Source organism: Antedon bifida, chromosome 5 (assembly GCF_963402885.1).
Source record: "Antedon bifida chromosome 5, ecAntBifi1.1, whole genome shotgun sequence".
In the NCBI taxonomy this organism is placed as follows: Eukaryota; Metazoa; Echinodermata; class Crinoidea; order Comatulida; family Antedonidae; genus Antedon; species Antedon bifida.
The window spans coordinates 22,890,207-22,900,134 of NC_136230.1; the positions used below are offsets into that span (position 1 = coordinate 22,890,207).

Consider the following 9,928-nt stretch of genomic DNA (forward strand, 5'->3'; position numbering starts at 1 on the left):
CACCACAATCGAATTTATCGGTAGGTATGACACCAAAAACTTACAATTTCAATTACTATCTCTTTAATTAAGATTCGTTCCCAACTGGAACAAAAAATCACAATATTTTTTCTAAAAATAATATATATATATATCTAAAGTGAGTGTGTGAGTGGGTCCTACTACTCTAGAACTTGCAGGCAGCGCAAGTGCTTTTTGGCAGAGGACAGCGCGTAGTGCGTGCGTAATGTTGTTTTGCTAATTGACACATTTTATTTAGATGCCTATTTTGTTTTAAATATAATACGGGCCTATAATTATTATTAACCATTCCGTTTGTTTGTATATTTTATATTTTCTATTTGTTATTACCAACGATTTTTCGAGATAATTAATAACAATCAATGTATATATGCGTGTAACATTTCAATTAATATTTATTTATTCAAAGTGGTATTCGTGTTCCCCAGTGGCTCAGTCGGTTAGCGCGCCGTACTTATAAACAGTACATGGCTTCGCCCTTACTGGTTAGGTAATGCGGAGGTCGAGAGTTCGATCCTCTCCTGGGGAATTTACGTTTTATAACATTACACCATATTTAAACATTTTGATAGTATTTAAAATCCTGTCTGATGAACCGAATGTAACTACCTCAGTGGAATGTATTTGTATCTTTACTCTGGAGTTTTTTTTTAGTTTTCACTGGTGGCACTAATTCGAGAGTGAACAAAATCAAAGAATTAAGTCGCCCTTTCTTAGCTTTTTTTTGAAAATTATTCTAAATGTACGTTTCGGTCGCAAAAATAAAATGTGATATGCTTAAATAAGGTAGCATCCCATTTTTTTTGTTACATAAACTTTGAATAGTGTAGGCAGAGCTTGGTTTGACGTTATCCTGCTAAAAGACAAACGCTCACACAGATATCACAGACAAAAATATATCTGAACTCCTCCACAAAATGGTCGGTATAACCAAAATATTTAGACATAATTAAAATTCTTCATCGCATATTTAAATGTAATTGTTTTTAATGAATAAAATATTATACATTTTGGGAATTGTTATTTATTGATGAGAACTGGTTCAAATGGGCCTGCACAATACTGGAGTGCTTGTATTTAATTACCATGGTTATTACTTTTGGTATTTTTAATGATAAGATAAAAATGTCAAGGTATTATGTATATTCAACATTCTGTACTTACTGTGCATTGATGATAAAGCATCATTGGTGAAGGTCACACTTTATGACGGATGCTCCTAGATTTATATCAAATATAAGTTCGGAAAGAATACAGAAGTAGACGACAGTCTTTTTACTGTGCATTGATGATAAAGCATCATTGGTGAAGGTCACACTTTATGACGGATGCTCCTAGATTTATATCAAATATAAGTTCGGAAAGAATACAGAAGTAGACGACAGTCTTTTTACTGTGCAATGATGAAGCATCATTGGTAAAGGTCACACTTTATGACGGATGCTACTAGATTTATATAAAATATAAGTTCGGAAAGAATACAGAAGTAGACGACAGTCTTTTTACTGTGCAATGATGAAGCGTCATTGGTAAAGGTCACACTTTATGACGGATGCTACTAGATGTATATAAAATATAAGTTCGGAAAGAATACAGAAGTAGACGACAGTCTTTTTACTGTGCAATGATGAAGCGTCATTGGTAAAGGTCACACTTTATGACGTATATGCTACTAGATTTATATAAAATATAAGTTCGGAAAGAATAGGCTACAGAAGTAGATGACAGTCTTTATACTGTGTAATAATGAAGCGTCATTGGTGAAGGTCACAGTTTATCACGGATGCTCTATATAAAGTATAAGTTTCGGAAACAGAGCAGATGTAGACGATAGTCTTTGAACTGTGTAATGCATCTGGAGAGCTTTCTATGACGCATGTTCTTCGAGTTATAAGAAAAGTACATACGGATTGTTAGTTATTCAAATCCCACCCATTATAACAATCATCAATACGTTAAAGGCAAACTATCATGGCTGCTGTTGGAAATGATACCTCGTCTAGTGCGGTCGAGTGGCAACATCAATTGGTACTGGTGGTACTCCAGTGGCTTGTTGCTTCAACAGGTATTATTGCAAACTGTATGGTTATTGCTGTATTTGTTTACGACAAAACGTACAAAAAGTCTTTGTCGCTTAAACTAATTTTAAACCAGACTGTGATTGATCTCTTGGGTTCGGTATCATTTTGGACGTTTTATGGTCCTAATAATTCTGGCGAAAGATTATGTAATGTAAGAGCCTTCTTTTTTTATTTGTCATCAGCGTCTTCATACAACTTTGCCATCCTTACTATTGAAAAATACATCGCTATCGTTCATCCTGTAAGTTATCGAAAGAGGTCGTTAAGCGGTAAATTTGTTTATTTATCAATTTTGTTACCGTATCTTGTCGGTTTTCTTAGTATTTTGTGTAGTGCATCTGTATCAATGCTGGTAGGCCTAGATGTTGATTTTCGACGGTGCAACTTGGAATTAAGCGGATTACCTTCTGCCATTATTGTAACTACCTCTTGGTTCTTACCCATGATCGGTATAATGTACTCTTACGTGAAAATGACGTAGGCATTGAATGTTTCAAGAAATAAAGTAATAGTAATACCACAATTACAACCAAGTAGCATCACTCGACCTGTTCATCATCTAAATTTAATCAAAACACTTGCTTTGATAGCAACTGTGTATGTTGTGACAATAACTCCACATATCATTTGTACATGGATACATTTCATATGGAATACCGATGTTACGAAGGTTAAACAATATGTTTATTCCGAATTTTTCTATTTTCTATTCACAATTACCCTACACGTTCTAGAACTAATATACACATACCTATCCACAACACCAATTATTTTCAAAACAGTATTAGATACTCTGGTCCATCAATGATGAACAGTTTACCACCCCCAATTACAAATGCTGTTTTAATTTCTTTATTTTCCAAAAAATTAAAACAACACCTAATGTTAAAGTATTAAAAAGACAACAATCGAATGTCGCAATTTGATTTATGCTGCTGAACATTGATCTACTGTGGTTTTTGAGTTTTATTTTCTGATTCTACAATTTGATTGATCTATTTTTTTCAATTTATTTATTTATTTATTTATTTTATATATTTATTTATTTATTTATTTATTTATTTATTTATTTTTTATTTTTCCTTTTGTGTGCGTTTTTTTGTCTTGTTTGTTTCTCTTTATTTCCACTCTTATTCAATTATCCATTTTATTTGCATAGGCATACCCAGCACAAGATTTCCTCATCTTCTCGGGATTATGCCTTCCTCCATAGCCAATTTTCATAAATTCACTTTTCTGTTGTTTATACAACAAACATCTATTTCATTTTTTATATTCCTTACCATTTTTGTTTATTATTTTGTACTGTTTTGCTATGGAGGAAAATAAATGTCTTTTGAAATGAAATGAAATGAAAATACGTACAACTTTTCTGTAGTATGTTTGGAATTAAATATGGCGGCAAATCCATTCATCTATTGCATGGTTTACAAAGATTTTCAACGTGCAATTCATAGAATCAAGCATCTTGTTTTTCAACGTTAAAATAAAGCCGAGGTTTTAGTTTTGGACATAAAATTATACGATATGCTTTGTACTTTCGCTTAATGATTGTGATAACTAATTTCATACCAATAATGATCATACTGATTAAGAGGTTATATACCGTACGAAAGGCAGCAATTAGTAGTTCCAGAAAAACAGCTCCTGACGCTTTCAGTGGACAAATGTTTTACAATGGCCTCCGTATCATATGGTCAAGTTTTGACCAATGACACCTTGACATGATTTAAACATTTAATTTTGAACATGGCGTAATCATTATTAATCCATGTTTTGACAAGGAGGAATTCACTTTCTGTTATTTGCAATGTAACGTGTAGGACGAGGTAGGCGAGAGTCGCTGCGTAATCTGTTTACTCAGTAACCGTTTCATTTTAATAAATTGCTTGTAACGTAAGTAAGTACTAATAATAATAATACATGGGATATCAAAAGTTATATTTCATTTCGTTTTATTTACTTTTATTTCAAACTACCAGCATGGCTATGCTAATAATCAAAGTCAATATTATCTTTTCCAAGCTCGATGTATCGAAGAGTAGGCCTAATTTAAGGTTAACAGCAAATTAAGTTAAGTCAAGTCAAATTGTTTTGGTTTGAATTTTTTTTATTTTTTTTTAAATTTTTATTACGAAGAACTGCAATTACACGTAAGATCCACTCGGAACTTTCCTTCTGTTGGTTCCGGCTCAACATCTTGATTCATGTTTTCAGCTGAAAGACGTCATTAACTTCATTATATTAAGGCTATCAATGCCTACGCTACGTGTAATCCTGATTGCTTGGTTTGCATCTTTAGTGTGCTCTGTGCTTTATAGATTACTGCCTCGGTACGTATAAGAAATGTGTCATAATTTTTTTGAAAAGTCTTGAGAATCTTCTATCAACCACCAAAGCAACAAAATAAACTCTTGATGCGTTGTAATACCCCACGTTCAAATTGTTTTGGTTTTAATTTTTTTTTTATTTTAATACGAAAAGAAGAACTGCAATTACACGTAAGATCCACTCGGAACTTTCCTTCTGTTGGTTCCGGCTTAACATCTTGATTCATGTTTTCAGCTGAAAGACGTCATTAACTTCATTATATTAAGGCTATCAATGTCTACGCTACGTGTAATCCTGATTGATTGGTTTGATCTTCAGTGTGCTCTGTGCTTTATGGATTACTGCCTCGGTACGTATAAGAAATGTGTCATAATTGTTTTGAAAAAGTTGAGAATCTTCTAAAAAAATACATGTTTCAACCAACAAAGCAACAAAATAAACTCTTGATGCGTTGTAATATCCCACGTTCAAATTGTTTTGGTTTAAATTTTTTTTTTTATTTTTAATACGAAAAGAAGAACTGCAATTACACGTAAGATCCACTCGGAACTTTCCTTCTGTTGGTTTCGGCTCAACATCTTGATTCATGTTTTCAGCTGAGAGACGTCATTAACTTCATTATATTAAGGCTACCAATGCCTACGCTACGTGTAATCCTGATTAATTGGTTTGCATCTTCAGTGTGCTCTGTGCTTTATGGATTACTGCCTCGGTACGTATAAGAAATGTGTCATAATTGTTGTGAAAAGTCTTGAGAATCTTCTAAAAAAAATACATGTTTCAACCAACAAAGCAACAAAGTAAACTCTTGATGCATGCGTTGTAATACCCCACGTTCAAATTGTTTTGGTTTTAATTTTAATTTTTTTTAAATTTTAATACGAGAAGAAGAACTGCAATTACACGTAAGATCCACTCGGAACTTTCCTTCTGTTGGTTCCGGCTTAACATCTTGATTCATGTTTTCAGCTGAAAGACGTCATTAACTTCATTATATTAAGGCTATCAATGCCTACGCTACGTGTAATCCTTATTGATTGATTTGATCTTCAGTGTCCTCTGTGCTTTAAGAAATGTGTCATAATTGTTTTGAAAAGTCTTGAGAATCTTCTAAAAAAATACATGTTTCAACCACCAAAGCAACAAAATAAACTCTTGATGCGTTGTAATACCCCGCGTTTTTGTTTAATTTGCGAGCTCTCATCACCATCTTCTATATTAACAGCGTTCACTTCGTTCCTCTTAACCTCATTCTCTTTACTAACATTCTTCTTTTTTCTGAATAAGTTGCATCTCCTTTTCTTTTGCTTTTTCTGTGTTTTTGGAAGAACCACTGCAATATTACTTTCGATCACTTCTAACTCCTGTGTTTTTGGAAGAACCACTGGAATATTACTTTCGATCACTTCTAACTGTGGTAAGTCTTCAGTTGTGGCGACAGAACCATTTCGTCTTCGTACTCGGTTAAATTGGTAAATATCTAATTTGAAACCAACAAGGGAAGTCTAAATTATACATATGTCTATACAGGCCTATATATTAATTTTGATATAAATATTAATTAAAATTTCACATTTTCGAATGTGAGTATTTAGTGGGAAAGAAACATGCCAGTACTTGAGTGATGACCAGGAAAGAGTGACTCTTTCCTAGTGATAACATTTTATTTGAGACTCAGGAACTTTGACAAAATGTGTTTGTAACCAATATTACAATGTATTTTTCGTATTTTATTAGGCCATATCCCTTTTTTAAAATGAAGAATTACCTGTGAACGTGAAGTCGTAGCATGATTGATATTCATATTCTGACATTGAGGTATCAACAGAATAAAAACTCGCTGAATCATCATCATCTTCTTCTTCTTCTGACTGAATATCTGGAGTTTTCTTATGAGATGTTTCTCTACAGTCGAGATAATGAGCTATGGAATCCGTCAGAGGGATTACAATTGTCGGAGCCTCCCACCAGTCTGCTTTATGATCTGATAATTCTATAACAACTAATATATACAAACATGCAGTGTAGCAATAATGTGATTTTCTTATAATATTTTGTTTATTAATATTTATCTTGTAAGCCTAACCCTCCTTGTATACTAATTAATAATGTCTAAATATAATGACACTTAATTAATGTTATTTTTAAAATTAAAGTACATATCATAAAATTTATGAATTACATATTCCCATCCCTATCTATAATAGCGGAAGAATAACATTTTTTGTTCAATCAACTCTACCTCAACAGTGATCAAACAGGCGCCGTAAACTCGCAATGCAATATAGAATATTGAACTAAAAACAATACAATTTTGCATACCTGTTTTCATCATTGTGAATTCAATGGAAGTTTTTCAGTTAATACAGTATAAATTCGTTAAAAACAACAATTTTGCGAGAGAAATCAGTTAAGTTTGCCTGCTATGCTATTATAATAGACTAAGTTTGTTTGCCAGGGCAACGAAACGATGACAACGAGACAGCGCGTGCGTAAGAGGCGCATTTCCGATGTGACGTGTGCATATAATCGCATAAGATAACGCGCTTCCGTCTATATCGCATGATGATAATAATGCACGAACTCGAGGATTTGTATTACCTCACACCAGATCTGTAATAATACAGGGCCGTAGCCACCAGTACGGTTGGTAAGGTTTCAACCTGACCACTTTCCACAAAGAGGCCTTTGAAAACCCAGTGGCTTGAACAGAGAATAATAGTTCCCTTTCCTTGATAAACCGCACCACTTCGTTTTTTGCGGGACATCGCTGTAATACATCATATTTATTAATATATATTTATTTTAAAGTTTACTAGCTAGAGACAATGAAACAATGCAATATAATAATAATATTACATAGCCTATGTAAATACGTGAACGTGATTGGTTGAAACTGCGTCACATGACTACCGCTGCGAGGATCGTAAATCGTATATATCTTCGAGAACGATGATATTGACCGATTAATTTTCGCGTAATTATCGTGTCCCCTTGTCATTAAACATATACATTCTCGAGTTCGATGATATTGACTGTGTAATTTTCATTAAATAAACAAAAGTCATCTACTGGATTTGAACTCGGGTGGAATTGTCACTCCATCGCAAGACAACGCTTCCACCGTTGCGCCACGCAGCTTGCTTGAAGAAATTATTCATCTAAACTATTTAAAGGGGGGTTCCGGGTTTAAAATGAATAGTAAAAAATGTAAAATATATTTGTTTGTCTCTTGAACGGTAAAAGTTTCAATTTATATAAGCGCCCAGTGAAGCAGAACGAAGGCTGTGAAATGAGGCCAGATTACAAGTGCAGCTACGGCAAAATCACACTGTGGTTACAGAATAGGACATTCGTGAAATGGTCAATCTTCCGACGACTCGTTATCATTAACCATATCAATTACTTTTGTAAAATTATACTTATCTGATGTAATTTTAGTCGGTCTTCCCATTTATAAAGTCAATTTTTTATGAAAATCCATCAAAACAGTGAAAAATTAGATATGTTTGCACTTTACGTTTGCCGATTTTCGCACTGACTTAGGGAAAGCCTTCAAAATCAATGAAGCGTAACGTATACATTCCTGCTGAGCGAGGAGAGCGAGACGACGATACACGTGCTCTCTCTGCCCATGCCTGGCATCGTCACGTGATAAGCAGATACAATATACAATACCAAACTGGTCGGGTCGAGTATACCCCGTCTATAATCACAACATGAACGATGTACAGTATTTGATTGAAGGTCGACTCGACCTACCGGAATGGTATAGATAATATAGCTCGAATGAGAGAGTTGGAATATTTTTAAACATATGAATATGATAAGTATTGCTAATTTTAAAAAGTGTAGCCTATAGTAAAAGGCCTGGTGGTATCAATTCGCATAGGGTCTACTACACTAGCTAGCTCAATTTTTAACTGGGCCGGATCGGCTAGGTCTCCTTCCTACTACCTGATCTACTTGCTTGATGCAGTATCCGCTTTTTTGGAGAGTAAACTAGGCCTATTGTAGGCCTACTTATTAGACGATCGGGACACCATATACGTGCGGACGGCGATCGGACCTTGTTTTGCCTCAATATTTACAGCCGATTTTGTAGAACGTTTTAGGTTTAGATTGTTTAGGAGTTTGGTTGATAGGATGGGTTTGGAATCCACTGAGTTTTGTTATTAATGGGCCAATCGTTTAGTAGTAGGCTAGCTAGGCCCATGATGGCCCCAATGTTTTAGCGTAGCCATCGTGGCATGGAATACCTAGTCAGAAATGGCTCTCACCCATGAATAAAATGATTTAGGCTAGGCCTAGCCTAGTATGTGAAGCCGATATACGATCTGTACTATTCGAGGTATAAAAATAGTATAATTTATGACTCCGTAATCTGTACTAAATTTTGTATTTCATTAAATGTCAAATAAATATATGCTACTACTGTTATTATTACACTTTAGGCCTAGCTTAGAAAATCTACAAAAAAATGTATTTCACAATGATCGGGTGGTCGTCGTTTGACAGGGGAGAGAGATGCAAGTTGACAAACACAACGTACAAGCTTGACGTCGCGAGTTTGGAATCCACTGATGACGTGATTTTGTTAATATCTCATGAATATTAATGAGCTTCCCTAAGCTGCTGAAAAACAGACTTTCCATGAATTTACCCTAAAATGTATATGAAATTTAATTTTTTTAATTTCTTGTTATTACTTCTTCATTCTGACATGTCTATATTGTTATAATATTTTTTATTTATTAAATAAACGATATTTAAAATTTCAAACCCAGAATCCCCCTTTAAACTATGCATACATAGCGCCCTCATTTGTTATTAGTCCTCCCTAAATGTGATGAAACACCGTTTGTGATTGGTCAATACTCACGGTAGTAACCTAGTAACTACGCGCTGAACATCCGGTGATTCGGCTAGCTCCTCGAAGAGAGAAGACGATGAATTGTTTATTCGGCCTACCTGATTATAATATTATTATTAATAGGCTTATTGATGGAAATTCTTCTGTTAATTTAAACGACCTAGGCCTAAGTGAATATTTTATTGCCAAGGAATCATTAATTAGTAATTATCTGTATCTTATTCTTCGCAAGGTAAGGTGTCTAGGCAGGAGGCTTGTTTACATACAATACAAATACTATAGAATAGGAGGCCTAGCCTAGCTTCACCAGCAGACTTGTTCTTGGCTATATAATATAACAGATATCGCCTTTTATATCGGTAAAATATAAGATTTAACATCCCCTCGGGATGATATTATGTTCTCGGGGAATTATATATCCCTCAGCTGCCGCTTCGGGATATATATATTCCCTCGAACATAATATCATTCCCTCGGGGATGTCAAATCTTATATTTCACCTCTAAGCAGGCAATATCTGTATAATAATACTCGGGGTCAACAGTTAATTTTTTATTTTGTTTTATTTACAATGTTATCGTTAATGTTAATGCGATAGGATGGAATGTCAAACTGCCAGCAT

At 34.2% G+C, this 9,928-nt stretch overlaps 1 non-coding gene across 1 annotated transcript; it reads left to right on the forward strand.

Annotated features, from left to right (window-relative positions):
• Window positions 1–442: 442 nt before the first annotated feature.
• Trnai-uau (transfer RNA isoleucine (anticodon UAU)) lies at window positions 443–550 on the forward strand. The gene is made up of 2 exons: window positions 443–480; window positions 515–550. It is a non-coding gene; the product is annotated as a tRNA-Ile (tRNA).
• The last annotated feature ends 9,378 nt before the right edge of the window (window positions 551–9,928 follow it).